This window comes from Camelus dromedarius, chromosome 10 (genome assembly GCF_036321535.1).
Source record: "Camelus dromedarius isolate mCamDro1 chromosome 10, mCamDro1.pat, whole genome shotgun sequence".
Lineage (NCBI taxonomy): Eukaryota > Metazoa > Chordata > Mammalia > Artiodactyla > Camelidae > Camelus > Camelus dromedarius.
Window position 1 is genome coordinate 37893657 of NC_087445.1, and position 18809 is coordinate 37912465.

An 18809-nucleotide genomic window follows, 5' to 3' on the forward strand; every position below is an offset into this window, starting at 1 on the left:
ACCCCGGATGCGGCTGCAAACTCCTACTAGTGCGGCGCCGCGCACACCTGGCTGACCCTGAGCCCGCGCCTCCATCACCTCGCTGCTGAGCCCGGCACTGCAGCCCCAAAACCCCCAGCAGAGCCTGACACCACACCCCCATCACTCCAAGGCTGAGCTAGACATTACACCTCCATCACCTTCCAGATGAGCCTGACTTCGCGCCCCAGCATCTCACAGCTGAGTTGGACATTGCCCCTTCATCGCTCCCAGCTGAACCAGACTTTGCGCCCCAGCGTCCCCAAAGAGACGTCCACAACTCCCAAGAATTTCCTGATTCTGGCCACCGCACCACGGGCGCCCCCACCTGGCCAATCCTTGGTGCTGGTTTCTTAGCCTTTTCCGAAGGACAGCCGGCTCCCAGACTCAGGACAGCTCCTCCTGCAGCACAGAGCGGTCCCAGCAACCCGCTGTCACGCCAGAATAAATATACCTACGTCTCCCCACACCCCCTGCCTACGGCACTCTGGAGTGGCTACCACTTGCAGGAGTGGCGCTGAAAGCCACTCCCCGGCCCATCCCAACGCTCCTGCACTCCAGCGTAACCGGAGCAGCCTCGCCGCCACCACGCCACCACCAGTGTTGGAGCTGCTCTCAACAGAGGAAAGCCTTGGCTCCCGCTGAGGGTGCGGCCCGGGATTGATCAGTCAGACCCACGAGGTCCCGGGCTAGTGACAGCAGCAGAACTGCCAAATCTGGGCTGCCGTCATCCGCCACTAAATTCGGAATTGGAAGTTTTCCCGCTGTGGAACTCTTTTCAGTGAATACTGTACAGATAGGACTGTTCAGTTTTCAGAACTGCTCTTTTTTTTTCCCCCTTCATCCTTTTAATAAAAACTCTGTCATGTAACGATGACACACCCAGCAGGCAGGAAAGGGATTCCCTATTTCGAGGGTTTTGGTTCAGTACTTTGTTGGAATCAATGTTTCTAAATCTTGGCTGATAAAATTCCCCTGGGGCACTTTGAAAATTTTGGATTCCCAGATCTAACACCACCCACTGAATTAGAGATGCCAGGAATATGCAGGTTTGAAGAACAGTGCTAGAGTGCATCCTGGAATTAAATAAAACCTTGCAAAGAGGCCTCTAAAAAAGCACCACAGTCTAGTACTGTGCTGAGACCTTAAAGAAACCACCCTGGGACTCTGGAAGCCACTGTCTCTTTTGAGAGATGAAGGTTCTTAAAATAAGCCAGATGATGACAAACTGGAGGGAACAAATGACTGTTTTAGTAGTCTGAATGTGAAATGGTCAGGACTATGCCTTGTAAGAACAGAACAGGAACTTAGAACCTGGAAATGTCCCTTTATATGGAAACAGGGCCTCTGCAGCTTTAATTAGGGATCTTGAGTTGAACAGATTATCCTGGGTTATCAGGGTGGCCCTACCTGCAATCACATGTATCCTTATAAAATGAAGGCAGGGAGGAAAAGGCAATGTGACCACGAAGGCAGGGACTGGAGTGATGTAGCCACAAGTCAAGGAATGCCAGCAGCCAGCAGAAGCTGGAAGAGGCAAGGAAGGGTTCCCCTTAGAGCCTCCAGAGGGAGAGCAGTGCTGCTCACACATTGATTTCAGACTTCTGTCCTCCAAGACCCTGAGAGAATAAATTCCTGTTGTCTTTAAGTCACCAAATTTGTGGTAATGTGTTACAGCAACCACAGGAAAGAAATATACCCTGTGGCCTGTGCAGTGCCAACTTTACATAAAAATGCTCATTTTCTGAATCTTTATTACATGCCAGACACTTTGTTTAGAGTTGCACCAGCTCATTTAATCCTCTCAATAATTACTATTCCAATTAGAAATGAGGACACTAGGACTTAGACAGTTTAAGGAGACTACCAAGTTCACACAGCAAGAGTATATTGGAATAAAGTCTGCCAATAACTCAAGCATCAAAAATAACAATTAAAAATTCACATAAGCTATTTTAATGAAAGTTTTGGTTTTAAAGAGGTCTTACTTCTATAACCTGTATCTATTGCCAAAACCAAGGAAAATGGATATTGACAGTAGAGGAGGCTGTGCATGTGGGAGGAGGGCAGGGTATATAGGGGAACTCTCTGTACCATCTGCTTTTTTTTTTTGTGAATTTCATAAATTTTTGTTCTTAGATATTTATCTGGAACATGAAAAACCAAAGGTCCTTAAAGCAAAAAGGCAAATAGTTTTGAAACTAACATGAAAGGAAGTTACAAAAGATACAGAACAAAGTGAGAAGTCACAGAATGGAACTGATATCATCACCGATTGGGTTCCCAGGGAAGCAGGCTCTGAGACAGAGTGGTGGGATGTTCATTAAGGAATGCCCATGGGGTCGACACCTGTGGAGGGAGGGACAGGAAGCAGGATGGAACAGGAAGTATCTGAGCTTCAATGTGAACCCAGCAACAGGCTCGGCCACTCTCCCCTAGAGGCCTTGCAGCTAGCATGACCCATCAGAGATATTGGGCCTAGATGCCTGGGACTTTAAATAGCCTCCTCCTGAACTAGTCATTGAATGTGGAGGATCCTGGGAAGTGCAACAACCTTGGCAAGATGACTCACCAGCTGAAGCAGTCCATGAGAGGGCCAGCTGTCAATAGCACTCAGCTGGGCAGCATGTCCTCCCTTGAAGACAGATTTGGCTGGCAAACTCCATGTTACCCACTCACACAGTATATAACACCCTCACCTGTCCCTTCCCTGTGAGGGAAAGCCCCAGGATGAGTGGAATGCTCAGATGGTGTTTTTTGATTCCTAGTGGTGGCAGTGCTCACAGTCTTGAGGCAGGATAGTACACTGGCTAAGACGTGAGGCACTTTGGTCAGATTGCCTTGGTTAGAGTCAGAGTGCATAGCTCACTTGCTGTATAACTTTGAACAAGATGCCTCAATGCCTGCTTCTTAATTTAAAAATAGAAATAATAATCGTACCTAGCCCAGAGAGTCATTATGAGAAATATGGTTATGCTCTAAGGGGCTTAGCTGCACACCTCATAAGTGCTCAGCAAATTGTATTACTGGTGCCTCTGGTCATGTCTTTAGCCCTCCATGATTCGCTAAATTGGAATATTTTATCAGGTTACACTCACAATAACTTTTTTGGTGGGATAGGAAACTGAGTGCTCTTAGGATCCAGGTTGGGGGTGAAGGCCATGAGATACATACAATGAGCATTACCTAAAGGAAATGAGAACTTTCTTTTTAATGGTGAGAAACTGCAGCTGGACTCCCCACACGTCTTATTTCACAAACCTCTCTGGTTCTGTGTGTGCTTCCCTTTCCCTATCTCTCTGAAATGTCAGTTCTCCCATTCTGTCCCCTGGCTGGCCCAACCCTTTACCACACTTATCACTGTCCTTTGCATCTCCTGAGAACTGTTTCAAATGTCACCCTCTCTGTGCACATTCTATGGTCACCAGTCAGGGCCTCCCCTCAGCTCCGATGGCTCTGCACACATCTGCTACAGCTCTTACCACATTGCACTGTGATTAATAAAACAAATCTTAGCCCCAGCCATTCCCATCTTGCCCACTCCCTCACAGCTGACAGACAGGGGACCTGAGAATGCCAAGATTCAAGATGGAACTTCATTTTTAAATCCTCAGGGCCTAGCACAGTAGTTGAGTGACACTGATTGCTGAGCAGGTGACAAGCAGTTCGAAAAGCCCTTTAAGAGAGGGTAGAGGACCAAATATCATGATTTGGAAAGAGTTTGTGCACCTCTGTGTTCAGCACTTAGAACCTCTGCTTGTTTTGCATTTTCCAGCTCCAAACCCTTTAAGATAGAACCTTGCTTGACTATCACCTACTCTTTTCCTTTCTGTTTTAGCCCAGGCTGGAGAAACTGATTCCTACCAACAGTGTTTCATTCTATGAGGGTGGGAGCAGGTCATTTTTAAATCATGTTTTTCTATTCATACTTCTTCCTGGTTACAGGTGACTAATGCTTCACTAGGAAGGTGTTGATGAGCTGTTTGCCATCCTCACATTAATTAAAAGTCTTAGAAGAACTTTTCCCCAGTGACCCAGCGCAATAACATTAAAGAATGTTAGTGTGAACGTTCTCTGCTGTGGTACAGCTGAGTGTCAACAAAACCATCTTTTCTTTATGTCCTTCCATCCAGCTAACCTCATTCTCACACTTCATCAGCTTGTTATGAGGACTGTATATATTTTCAGTTCAACTCTCTAGATACTTGCTTTAAAGTATGACGTAAGCAATTCTGATATAGCTAAAACTCTGACAGTCATTTCAAAGAAAGGAAAAAATTATTTATTTTACTTTAAGCCTCTAATTCTAAGTAGGAATTAATCATCTTTTGTTTCCCTTATTAAAAAATATGACCTTTACTCTGAAAAAAGTGAGATCCCATCCTGATTCCTATCCAACATCTTCAAAATTTGCACAAAACCCTAAAAAGTTAGATACCTTTGGTATTTTTCTATTTTAAGGGCTTTTACAGCTATCTTTATATAAGTGATTTTTTTCTTTGATGCTGGCACCCAAACCCAAGAACCAGAAAGGACATTTCCCCAACTGAGGACATTTCACAACTGAGGACACTGTTCCTAAGAAAGGAAGTGAATAGCCTGAGGTCACCCAGCTAGAATGAAGCTGCTACTGTAAGAGTTGCTACTATTATTTTGGATTAAGATTTTCTTATACAATGCCTAAAATATATGCGGTGTTACCACCACTACCCTTTGTTTGCTGTATGAGGACTGCATGATACATGTAAACTGAAAAAATACACGAGAAATGTGGCATCTTTTCATTATATTCACATACAGATGTATCCTGATAGACTTTAAGTAATGAATTTGTATAAGAATTGAGAAAGCTGGCTATGGATATAGATTTTAATTTGAAATAATACCAATATCCTGAAATCATGCATTATCTCTCAGGTTTTATCCCTTCTTTCCTGTTCCTCCCTTCCTGGCAGCCAGCAAAGGAGCATAAACTCACTCTACTTTGAAAGATTAAAATTCTGTGAACTCTTCAAAGGAGCATAATTAGAAAGGAAAAGCAAGATTAGAAGCAACTTACCTGCATAAATTTATAGCTTAAAAAATATACTGTATCAAAAGCTCTCTGCATTTTCCATAGTTATTATTAAAGACTAAATAAAGTACAAGAAAAAATAAATCCTGTAGACTCAGGACCACCTGGATGACAGAAGTGCTCTTCAGGAAACTTGGGATCATCAGTGATTTGAAAATCCAGAGTTAACAACTTGCCAGAAACTACCCTAAGTCCAAATGAATTCCACAAATCCCTTTTGTGACATTTTTACAACCTCTCTAAAGAAATGAACACAAGTATTCATGTTCTTATAAGATCCCCTCCCACGATGACTCTGAACTTGGCCATGTGACTTGCTTTGGCCAATGCAACAATGGAAGAATGAAGTAAGTAGAAGCTTCAAAAGCCCTTGCACTAGTTGTTGGGGGTAGGGTGGGGGAAGAGGAATTTAAGATAATGTGGTCACAGAATACAGTAAACCCTAGAGCAACACAGGTTTGAACTCTGCAGATTTACATAAGCAGATTTTTTTTCAATAAGTACATGCTACAGTACTTCGTGATCCAAGGTTGGTTGAATCTACAGATATGGAACCTCAGGATACTGAGGGTTAACCGCAAAGTTAATACCAGGATTTTCAACTGCACGTAGGGTCAGTGCCCCCTAACCCCCAAGTTGTTAAAGGGTCAACTTAACACAGCAAGTGACAGTTAAGCTAAGATCTAAAGGATGTTAACCCTAAGAAAAGAAATTTCAGGAGGAGGATGAGTTATGATGGTGAAAAAGAAAAGACCAGAGTAGGTTTAGCCCTGAGGACCAGATAATCTAGGCTTGGAATGTTATGGACCCAGGAGAGACCAATTGCAAACTTTTTGCCCAATTTCTGTTTGGACTTGTCTTCTCCAGATACCAAATAAATCCAAAGAAGTCATAAAGGTCAAAGAATTTTCTGGACAGATGCTTCGCTTTATGTAGAAATGTAGAAAATTGCTTAGTTGAACATAAGCAACAGTTTGAAGACAGTCTGGCAGCTTTCACTTTTGTGTCTTTGGAATCCCTGAGCTGCCATGTAAAAATCTGGCTACCCTACTGGAGAAATTACACGGAGAGAGTGTTGTACGTTCACTTTCTCATTATACAGACAGACCATGTGTGAGGAGAGAAGACCAGAGATAATACGAAAGAGCGAGAAGACCCAGCCGTCTCAGAATCCCCGCTGAGGTCAGCCCCACGTGCCTCACTAAATAAATGCAGCCATATGGGCGAACACTGGCAAAAACAGCAGAGGAACTGCCCAGCTGAGCCCAATCCAGATTTCAGAATCTTGAGCAAATCAAATAGTTGTTATTTTAAGCCACTGAGCTTTTGTTATGCAATAATTAAAAATCTCAATCAGTGGTTCTTGACTGAGGGGGATTTTGTCCCCCATAGGATATTTGGCAATGTCTGGAAGCAATTTGGGTGTCACATTGGAGGGAGGGGTACTATGGGCATCTAGGGGGCAGAGGCCAGGCCTGCTGCTAAACATCCTGCAATGTACAGGATAAAGAATTATCTGGCCCAAAATGTCAATTATGCCCAGTTGAGAAACTCTGACCTAAACAAAAGATATACACATTTATGATTTTGATAGGTAACTGTCAAACAGTATTTTATAGAGGTTATACCAACGTATTTTCCAAAGAGCAATGAATGAGAGTACTTATTTTCCTATCACCTCACCAGCAGTATATAAGATCAGATATATAAATAAAGACATAGAAATATGTACCAATCTTTGCCACAGGAAAAAAACAACTTTAACATTTATCTACTAATAACCAAGGATTAGTGTCTATTCACATATACAAGAGCCATTTGTAGCTCCTTTTCTGTGACTTGTCTGTTCATATCTTTTGCTCATTGTACTACTTGGCTGTTTTTCTTATTCTCATTAATTTGTAAAAGTTCTATATGCATTAAGGAAATTATCCTTTTGTTTGTAACTTGAGTTGAAACTATGGTTTCCCCATTTCTCAGGCTGATTTAGAGTGGTAAATAGCTAGAAACCATACTATACCATACAAGAAAACCATACTCAAGTGCAAAAACATGTTTGTAAGCCACAATTTGAACAAGCATAAGAAACTAATAAATAATGTATTGTGGAAAGAAAGGTACTATTTGCTGCCAAAAACCATACTGTGAGGTACAGGGGAAACCAGCACACGTGAGTAGGGGGCTGAATGGACAGGGTGCTGCAACTAGGGAAGAAGGAAGCCTCCTTTGAGACTAGACTGACAACCCGAGAGACTGAATTTGAAAATGTAGGCAATTATTTAAAACAGTAGATATCACCTTTTGGTCAGCCTCCAAGTTCAACCTCAGCTCCCCTTCACCTTCAGAACCATTCAACTCTCATCCCTCTCTCAGCCTCTCCTAATATAAAAATGGCTACCAAGCAGGGACCCTTAAACAAGGGTCTGGAGCCACAGTGTTTCAGATCTTCAGCAATTCCACTTACTAGCTGTTTGACTTTGGACAAGTTACTTAAGCTCTCTGTGCCTGTTTCTTTATCTGTAAAATGGCAATAATCACATACTTACTACAGAATTGTTATGACAGTAAGGGAGTTAATAGATGTGAATCATTTAGAAGAGTACCTGGTACATATATGCAGTTAGAGTTATTTAATGCTAATAATACACACTAATTCACACACACACACTCTATTTCAGACAAGTAACATAATTCCTCAAAATTTCAGTCACCTATTATGTATAATTATCTTCATTTCACAAATGAGGAAACTGACATTCAGAGAAAGTATGTAAGACCCACTTTTTTCATCACCTTTAGGTCACTTGCCAATATTAAAGAAAGTAGTATCTTTTAGAAGGAAAGCTTGAAGGAAAAAAAATCTTAGTTACAGAGGCAACTGGAAAACCATCTTCAAATTATGAATGGTTATTGTGAGGACCAGAAATTAACTTTGTTGTGTTGCTCCAGAAGGCAGAAGGGATATCAATAGGTAGAAAATCAAGGGATGCAGAATCTGGTTCAGTCTTATGAAAAACTCGCTATTTTTACTTTCCTTGTATCCCTAGTCCCTAGCTTGGTGCTTGGCAACAGCTCTCAGCTCTCAATAAACATTTGTTGAGTAAGTAAATAATAAATAAAGTAAATAATAAGGGTTTATCCAAAATGAACAGGCTGCCTCAGGAGCACTCCATCCCGGCCATGTGTAAGAAAAGCTCACAGCTAAGAAGCTGATAGAGGGTTAGAATAAATGCCTATTTACATTTAATTATTCTATCTGAGTCTTCAGGAAGAAAAATGGTTCCAGTGAAAATGCAGAAAGAGAAGTTCCTCTCAGGACCACTGAAGAACTGACTTCTGACTTTAAAACTTTCTGTAGGACAGAAGGAACTAACTTCAAAAAGATTCTTGTCAAATGTTTCTCTACCTGGTGAGTCACTGTCTCTGTGGACACAGGTGACCAGAGGCAAGACTATACTACTAATATTTTAAACAGGTAAAATCAAGTAAAGGAGACTGTTGTAAGTAGCCTGCCTCAGCAAGAAAAAAGAAGAGGGAAAGAGTGGTTAGAACATATAAAGTATTAATGGAAATTAACAGTAATACTTCCTGCCATTTGAGAACTTACTATGTGCCAACCAGTGTGAAAAAACCCCAAGTCTCAGTGTGAAAAAGACAGTTATCTTCCAATAATTAAAGATATTAGAGCCTAAGAGGCCCAAGTTCAAATTCTAACAGGAACATTTAATCGTTATTCAACTCCGGGCAAAGTTCCCAAATCCTCTGTGCTTCAGTTTGGTCACATGTAAATCAATAAAATGAGGATAATTTCACAGAGTTGCAACACAGTACATGCAAAAAATCTGCCACAGGGCCCAGTCTATTTTTGGCACTACCTTTCTTTCCCTTCCTCCCCCAACAATATAAGGAGCTGCATATGATGGATGGAATAGACCAAAGATTAAATGGTTTGCTTCATGAGCTATGGAGTTCTGCATCCCTGGAGGTGTTTACGCAGGGACTGCACAGGTACATTAAAATAGCAACACTTATATAATGCTTCCTGGGCAAGGACCAGCTGTGTGTGTTTCACAGACATAAATATAGGTGTGGATACAGATATATAGATATGGATATGGATTTGGAGACAGAGATAGAGATAAATTCTGCTAACCTTCATATAAAACCCTATGAGATAAATACTATTATTATCCACATTTTACAGATGAGGTAACTAAAACAGAGCAGCTAAGTAATCTGTGTGAGAATATACAACTAGTAGGTGCCAGAAATTTGAACCCAGGGAGATTTGCTCTTAACTGCTTTACTAACTATATATAAGCAATAGTATGAAGAACATTTGATTATTACGGGGTGGGTGCTGCCATCAATGATCTTGAGGTTCCCTCCAGCACAGAGATCCCATGAGCCCCTAATTTTAGTATGGTGTGAACAGCTAAAGGGTTTCAACCTGGTTAGACAAAAAAGGTTAAAACGCGAAGCAGTAGAGGGAGGCCCCCACGTGGTGTGGCCAAAGGCGCGGCACCTGTCTCCCAAACTCGGGAGCACACCACTCACTGTCGCTCTGAGAACACCTGGCTTTACGAGGCAGGGCAGTGAACCAGGGATGTTTCCCAAAGCCAGGCCCTAGGTGTCACCAGTGTGACAGGACAACCAGTCATCCCTCCATTCTTTTGCACTTTAATTCACACAGGAAATAACAGTCAGCAACTCCGTGGCTCCCGGCGCGCTGCGGGACGCTGACGCACGGAGGGCGGAAAGGGCGTGGGTGGGAGAGCCGGCTGTTGGCTCCTCTGCTGCGCCTCGCTTCCGCGCCCCGGGCCACGTCTGGCAACCGCTTATACGGCTCAGGCTGTTTGGAGGGGCGCAGTGGGGAACCCACATTACGTATTTGAAACTTTGGCTTGAAAAGTTATCCCATGGATTTAGGCTTGGGGTTTGGAGTCTGAAGGGATAAGGGACCAGAAAGATTAATCGGTCATTACAGGACTGTTCTTCCTTTGTTCCCCTCTACCTGCAGCAGCATTTAGATTTAATGTCTCATGTTAATCCTCAAGTTAAAAAGTTATTCTGCTGGAGAGAATAATAATAGCAGTGCTGACTTACATTTGCATGCCACTGAACAGATGCTTTCACAAACACTGTCTTGTTTGATCCTCGTGACACACCTGTAGAATAAGCATGACAAGGATTATCATCCCAGTTAATGTAGATGAGAAATGTGAGGTTCAACGAAATGGTAAAAACTACTCAAAACAGTATTCAGTTTGTCTCTAAGAAATAAAAATATCTCCTGGTTTTTAATTAAATACTTTTGTATGATTAGCCTATATTGTATACAAAGACTCAGCCTTTTTCAAACTCCTTATTTACAACCCTCTCCCAAAATTACATTTGCTAGACACAAAAGGGAAAAAATTACAACTCAGAGCAAGAAGGGAAATAGTTATAGATTAAAAGAGACTTAAAAAAGTGTAATGTGTGGTTTTTGACAGGATTCTGATTTGAACGAATCAGTGAAAGACACATTTGGGATCAAATGGGGAAATCTGAATATGGACTAGAAATTAGATGACATTAAGGAATTATTGTTAATATTATTAGGTGTGGTAATGGTGATGTAGTTACAAAGAAAATTTTTCTTATTTTTAGAGCTTTCCATTGAAGGATTAGGCATGAAATGTCACAACATCTTTTTAAAAGTTAGCAAAAAATAATAATGAAGCATATGTGACAATATATTAACAATTGTTAACTCTAGGTTATGACTTTATAGGTGTTTATCTCAGTAATTGTTTTACTATAGACTTAAATTTTTCATACTAAGTTAAAGAAAATCTGTTGAAGAAAACAGTAACTCATTCTTCCACACTTAAACGTCTACTTATTTTTATTTTTTTGTATTTTTAGCTTTTCCTTGACTCCCTTTCTGTGTAAAAAAATTTTGTGGCAGACATAAATGGAGGAAAAGGCCAGATCTCTCATTTGAGTGAAATTTTATAGCTATAACTGACTTTGGTCACATCCCACCCTGCACTACTCCAGATTACAAATGGGAGCCCAACACATAAGAATGTGAAAAAGATTTCTCAGAAAAGAAAAAAAAAAGATGCTCTAAAGGTTTTTTGTTTGTTTGTTTTGTTTTTTGATTTTTGCTTTTCATTTTGAAATCATTTCAAACTTACAGGAGTTGCAAGATTAGTAGGAACTCCTGAGTGTCCCTCCCTTAGACTCATCAACTGTTAGCACTTTGCCACATTTGCTCCTCTCTCTGACTATACACTTTTATGTACGCTTTCTAAACCATTCGAAAATAAATGGCAGGCATCATTCCCTTTTACCCATAACTACTTCATTGTATATCTTGTGGAAACAGGGACTTTTTTTTTTTTTTTACAGAACAACAACATAATTATCAAAATCAGAAATTTTACCATACACAGTTTGTATTCAAACTTTGACAATTAGCCCAACAACAACAATCTCCTTTACAGAATTTCCCCCAATCTGAAGTTCAGAATGCAGTCTAAGGTCATCCGTTGTATTTGGTTGTCATGTGTCTCCAGTCCCTCTTAATCTGGAACAGTCCCTTAGCCTTTCTCTGTCTTTCACAACATGACCAATGAAGAGTATATGCTGGTTGTTTTGTATACTCTCCTTAATTTAGCCACACACACACACACAAAATTAGTAACTCTCTTTAAGTATAATTCCAAGTGTTTTATTAATTCAACCTCTCTTTTATCCAAGAAAAGCTAGAATTACATTTATAGGAGAAGAGAAATTTTAACTGTTAAACCCTGAAAGTATATATAAAGAGCATTATTCTCCAGGAGAAGGTTCAGAGAGGCTTGACTGGTAAATAAAAATAGTTAAATAAATTTACATGCCAACATAAGGTTTAAGCTAGGCAAAAAGATAATTGATGACTATAACAATTTAGCACTAAAACATATTACTAAGAGATTCTCTTATACTCCCTAAAAGCTAGGGCTTCTTTTCCTTTAATTGAGTTAATTTTAATTATTTTACTTTTTAAAATAGCATAAATATTTCTTTATCTAGGATGTGTTAAGAAATGTTTACAAAAAAGCAAGAAATCAAATTATAACTTAAGATATCTTTCAGAATTTGGATTCTTAGAAGGAACCTTAATGATCAGCCAATTCAACTTCTTGTTTTACAGAAAAAAAGACCAAGACCCAGACTATATCCAACCAAAATGATCAGACAAGTGCATACGGGTGTTGTACAAGAGTGTTCACCCAGCACTGTTTAGAATAAGGGAGAAAAGGAAACGATTTCAATGGCCATCAATGGGATGTTGTTTTTAAAAATTATTTTGTCAATACATTAGATTCTCTGTAGCCATTAAATAACAATGCAAATATATATTTAATGAAAGATGCCCATCATATATGAAATGGAAAAGCAAACTCTAAAATCACATACATAGTATAATTCCATTTTCATAAAAGTAAATGTGTGTATGAGAACTGAAAAAAGTCAGGAAATAAATCCACCGAAGTATCACTAGCAATGGCCTCTAGACAAGACTGGAACTGATTTCAACTGACTTTTTTCATATTTAGTGAAGTGTCAATTTTTATATCAATTATTACTTCAGTAAACAGGAAAAATAGTTTTCATTTCAGGAAGAAGCAAATAGAGCTTTTTCATTTTCACTTTTACTGGTGAACATTAACCACCTCCAGAAGTGTGTTGAATGATGTTATAAAATTGTTACTAGAGGCATTATTCTCTTTTTAGAGGCATTATTCTTAATATCCAAGATCAGAATTGGATTCAAAATAGCAGAGAAGAAAGCCACACCAACAGGTGTATTTGAAAATAGAACAGAGGTTAGAATCTGAAGAGAAAACAGAATGTGTCTTCCTCTTTTGAAAATGACATGCTGTAGGGAACTTTTTGGATGGATAGGTAGACGGACAGATACATGAATGGACAGATGAATGGATGGATAGGCAGACAAATACGTATATGTGTGCATGGCTTATCATTCCACAAAGAACTGGAGGTCACTGGGAAGAGAGATAGACTACTAGATTGATCCTAGGTTTTCATCCTTTAGTATTTAAAGCCAACTTTCACACTAACTATATTTTTTGTGTGTTATCACACTCTCTTAAGGAAGAAAAGAGAGAACTTCAGCCATCCACTACTCCTCAAGCCTCTGCCCAATCAATAGTCCTGTGCTGGCAATAAAGAGTGGATAGACTTTTGAATGATGACCATTTTGACTAGTGTCAGATGATACCTCACTATAGTTTTGATTTGCATTTCTCTGATAATTAGTGATATTGAGCATTTTTTCATGTGCCTATTGGCCATTTGTATGTCTTCACTGGAGAACTGCTTGTTTAGGTCTTCTGCCCATTTTTGGACTGGGTTGTTTGCTTTTTTGTTATTAAGTTGTATGAGCTATTTATATATTCTGGAAATTAAGCCTTTGTCATCATTCTAAGTGAAGTAAACCAGAAAGAAGAAGAAAAATACTGTATATCAATAACACATGGAATTTAAAAAAAGAAACAAGAAGACACTAAAGAACTCATCTACAAAACAGAAACAGACTCGCAGACATAGTAAACAATCTTGTGGTTACCAGGGAAAGAGGGTGGGAAGAGATAAATTTGGAAGTTTGAGATTTACAAATGTTAGCCACTATATATAAAAGAGAGATTTTTTAAAAAGTTTCTTCTGTATAGCACAAGGAACTATGCTCAATATCTTCTAATAACCTTTAATGAAAAAAATATGAAAACGAATATATGTATATATATATACATGACTGGAACAGTGTGCTGTATACCAGAAACTGGCACATTGTAACTGCCTGTACTTCAATTTAAAAAAATATTAATTAAAAGTGAAAAAAAAAGAGTGGATGAAGGCATGGTGAATGGTGACAACTGTCATGATTTGAAGAGTTCTAAACCTCGGTAGGAGGTGTTGGGTCTCCTTTAGAATCCAGAAAAGTGCACACACAATTCTGGCTCAATTTTAGGAGATTCTTGAGTCCCCAGAATCCCATCCATTAATTTCATTGAGGTTCACCAACTCCATGTTAAGGATCCCTGAACTAAGTCATAGTAGGAGAGAAATGGACCTGGTAATGACAGGCAGAATCAACCATAAAAGCTTTGGAGGTCCAGCCCATGTGTTTCTATTTGACACAAGGGATCTTGGCTACTTTAAATGTAGCTGAAGCAACTGGGAACTTAAAGTTAAAAAGGAAGAAGATGGAATTTGATGTATTTTTCTGGTTAACACTTTGACTTAAAACAATGCCTTTCAGAATAAATAATTCACCGTAGTCCCAAGTGGTGAATTAAGGACAAGAGTCCATGATTCCTTACAAAGAAAAAGAAAGAAAACTGAGGATGCATTCAGTTATTCAACAAATCTATATTGAGTTCCCACTATATGCCAGGCCTCGTTCCAGGAGCTGGAGACATAACAGAAAAGACAAAGTGCTTGCCATGGGGAACTAGCTGTCTTGTTGAGGTGGGGGAGGGAGGCAATAAACAAATAAACAAACCATTACATGATATAATGTCATACTGTAAGTGCCAGAAAGGAAAACGCAGCAGGGGAAGGAGAAAGAAAGCAATGGGGAGGCTGTTTGGCAGAGAGCAGTTAGGAAAGGCTGAGAAAGAGACATTTGAACAGGTGCCAGAATGGACTGAAGGAGCGAGCCACGCAAGCATCTGGGGAGTTTTCCAGGAAAACAGAACAGGAAATGCAAAGGCCCTGAAGAGGGAATGTGCTCCATGTGTTTAAGAAACAGCTAGGAGGCCACTGTGGTTGGAAGGAGGTGAGTAAGGGAGAGAGTGGTGGGAGGTATCCTGGAGCCAAACCACTTAAAGGCTTGGAGGCCAAAGGAGGGACTTCGATTTGTCTTCCAAGAGTCATGGGAAGCCAACCAGAAGGTTTTCAGGAGAGCAGTATCACGGTCTGACTTACAGTTTATGATGGGTCACTCCAGCTGCTATGGGAAAAAGAGACAGTAGGAGGATGAGCGTGAAAGCAGAGAAGAGAAAAGGGAATGCTTATTTTCCATTTCCTCATGGTAACCAGAGATTGTTTTGGCCCTGGAAGAGAACATAGATACAAAGATTATCGGGATCAAACTGCATCCTTTAGACCAGTTCATTCTACCCAGGATGTCACCAACATCTAGCTGGTGGGTCCTGGAAACAAAACAGCAATTAACCACCTAACATTAGCTGTGATGTTGTAATTTATAATAAGAAATATGTATTTGGTCTCAGTCCCCATTCCTGGCACAGAGTTCCTAAAATCCTTAGAATTTCCTAAGTAATGAGAGTGTCTTTGTTATGCTAATGAGGTGGCTTTGGGGCCAAACCTATGGATAAAGACTGCTTGCCAGGGGAAACAACCACATGATTAGAGGATGGGAACTTTAAATTCCATCCCCCTGACCTTGGGGAAAGGGAGAAGGGCTGGAGGTTTAATCAATCATCAATGACCAATTCTTTAATCAACCATGGCTATGTAATAACACCTCCATAAAAACAGACAGGGTTCAGGGAGCTCCCAGACTGGTGAACATATGGAGATTCAAGGAGACTAGTGAGTCCGGGGAGAGCATGGAAGCTTCTCACCCTTTCCCCACATTTTCTTATGCATCTGGCTATACCTGAGTAATATCTTTTTTTATAATAAACTAGTAACCTAGTAAATAAAATGTTTCTCTGAGTTCTCTGAACCCCTCTAGCAAATTAATCCAACTTAAGGAGGGGGTTGTGGGAACCTCCAGTCGATAGCTGGCCAGTCAGAAGCCCAGGTGATAAACTGGACTTGCCATTGGCATCTGAAGTGGGGGTTGCAGGGCAGTCTTGTAGGACTAAGCCCTTAACCTGTGGAATATGACACTATCTTTAGGTAGATAGTGTCAGGATTGAGGTGAATTGCAGGACGCACATGTCATATGTCTGAAAATTGCTTGGTGCTATGTAGGAAGCCACACCCCTCACTAGTTTCCAGAATTGGTACTAGAATACTATTAGCTCTTATTTTCTTTATGCAAATCATTGCTTGTCTTTTCCTCAGTCTTCCCACTGTTAGGTAGATATGGTAGCTAAGACACAGCAGCCAAAGCCCTGGACTTGGGATCAGAAGACTTGAGTCCGACACCCCATAGGACCTGTTTAGATTGGGTAAGTCACAATCTCTTGAGACCTCAGATTCTTCATCTGAAAGATGAGAAATAATGCTAGCTTCTTCACAGAACAGTTATGAAAAATAAAATTCAAAATGTATTTGAAAGGGCTTTGTGAATCCTATGCAAATATAAGGAATTATTTTTAAAAACTTACTCCCCTCTAATTCAATCTTAACCCAGCTCAGACCTGGCGGACACTAAAAAGAAGGAAGTGACAAAACAAAGAAATGGTTCTCCCACTACTCTCTTGCACTCAGCTCTTGGAAATGGGAGATTGGGGAATGGGAGGGTAGGGGGCAGCCTAGGATTTTGCAGGGTAAGGACAAAGAGAGGAGAAAAGAGAAAGGGTGAATGGAAGAGAGAGAGAGAGAGAGTGGGAGCCTGAACACTTGAGGGGGTTGGGAGGGCAATGCATGAAGAAAGGTGAGTCTGTGTAGCAGACAGAGAGGCACTGCCCAGATCTTCCTTCAAGACTTGCAATCCAACTCTCAGTCCCTCGGGGTCTGCCTTAGCTGCAGAAAGCCACCTCCTCCAATGGGCTCCCGGGGCAGCTTGTACCTGGTGACTAATAGACAAGGGTTATAAACGCCTAGCCATTTCAGCCCAATGATGGACAACTATGATAGGCAAATTCACTCCACGGTTGCCATCTGCATTGCTGGAAGCTTTGTCAGGACTACATCACAGATAAATTTCTCCCTCTGCGTCTTATTCTTTATAAAAGTGTTGATCTCCAACAAATATCTTGCAACCTAAACTCTGTCTCAGCATCTGCTTCCAGAAAACCTGGACTGTACTGGGAGAGGTCTGAAAGAGCATGTGGTAAGATGGGGTTTAGAGTTGGATCACTCACTGCCCAGACTGGAGATAAGGACTCCATCATTGAAGCACACAAGCTCTGTCATAAACGTCCACCGATGGTGAGTTGCTAAGGACCACTGATATGCTACTTAAAGATAGAGAATAGCTGAGGGATAAGATACAAGGAACTGAAAGCCAGATGTGAAAGAGGGGGCCTCTTTGGTTGCAGAGAAGTTCTCATCTCCTGCAGCAACAAAGTAGAGAAAGTCAAGGTCCAAACCCAGATCTTAATAGAATGGTTGGACTTCAGAGATGATTAAAAGCCTAATCAAGGAAACTCTGTTATGCTAAGATCAGGGCCCTGTTTAGGGATCTAGGGACCCTGACACATGGGCTGGGACATCTGGGCAGACACTCTCAAAGGTTTTGATTCCCTATATCTCTTTGAACCTTCTGAGGCTACAGATGTTGCCCATACCTCCTTATTAAGAAACAAACAATATTGCACCCTAAGATCTAAAGGATTTAGGGCCTGTGGTTCTTATCATAGCTCCATTAATTCCTTGGTCTGCCACCTGCAGAATGGATCCAGTAGGATTCTGGCATCACAGACACCAGGCCAGATGTGATATTTTTGATAGAGATTAATATGGCCTCAGGAATATAGACTGAAGAGGACCCATTGGCAGACTATTTGTTAGACACTTCTGTTGGACACATGTACCGAGCAGTATCAGTCGTAAGCACAGATGATGATCTAGCTTGACTTCTGAGGCAAGTCTCAACCTTTGAGGTCTAAACCAATAAAACCCCACTTCAGAATGGTAACTGAGCCAGCAGCTGAAATCTCTTTCTTCCTCCAGTTTGGAAGAATATCAAAATATCTTTGCATGGATCAAGCTTGTTTGCTTGATCATTTTTGTATTCCTATCCGCATTCTACTTCAGCTTTGGCTGTGGTTACCAAGTATCTGTAACTCTTGAGTTTCCAGACAGTATTGTATTTTCCCTACAAAGCCATATTCCAGCAATGAAACTTGTGCTATCGTGTATACCACCTGTACAAACATCGTACAGGCCATCTGTAAATATCCCAGAGAACAGTCACTATTTGTAACCACTTAGAAAATATTTCTGTGTGAACTTTTTCAATAGTTGGGACAACGGCAATTCAGAAATTGATTTTGATTTTGCAACTATGTTGTTTTCTATCTCAGTCAGAAAAGAAGAACCAGAAACAGTTTGAATTCACATGTAACAGACAACAATATATATATTTTCAGTTTTCCCTCAGGAATATATTAACTCTCCTTCCTTCTGTCACAATATAGTCCAAAGAGATCTGGACCATCTGGACATCCTACAGAACATCACATTGATCCATTACTCTGGTAGCAATATGTCAACTGGACTGAATGAGCAAGAAACGGCTAGCATTTCAGAGCCTTAGGAAGGTACATGTGCTCCAGAGAATAACAGAGAAACCCTGTGACGATTCAGGCCTTGCCATATCTATAAAATGTCAAGGGGCCCAATAGTAAGGGGTATGCCAGTATATCCTTCCAATGTAAAAGACTAATTATTGCATCTTATCTCCTACCATAAAGAAGGCAACAACATTCCACACCTAGAGGTATGGCTTTGGCCCAAGTACTAGGTGATGCAAAAGGCTGCCAGCCTTGAGTGAGGCCCAGAATAGGAAAAATCT

At 40.6% G+C, this 18809-nt stretch overlaps 1 protein-coding gene across 2 annotated transcripts in view; it reads right to left on the reverse strand.

The window, feature by feature from the left end:
- Positions 1 to 10253, reverse strand: part of CEMIP2 (cell migration inducing hyaluronidase 2) — a 79964-nt gene extending 69711 nt beyond the window's left edge. The window contains exon 1 of one of the 2 annotated variants that reach the window (XM_031449864.2): positions 10199 to 10253. The gene's annotated coding sequence lies outside the window, so the exon portion shown is untranslated. Of the gene's footprint in view, positions 1 to 346; positions 426 to 10198 lie in introns of those variants that run through there. The other variant, XM_031449861.2, reaches the window with a different exon arrangement.
- Positions 10254 to 18809: the final 8556 nt, after the last annotated feature.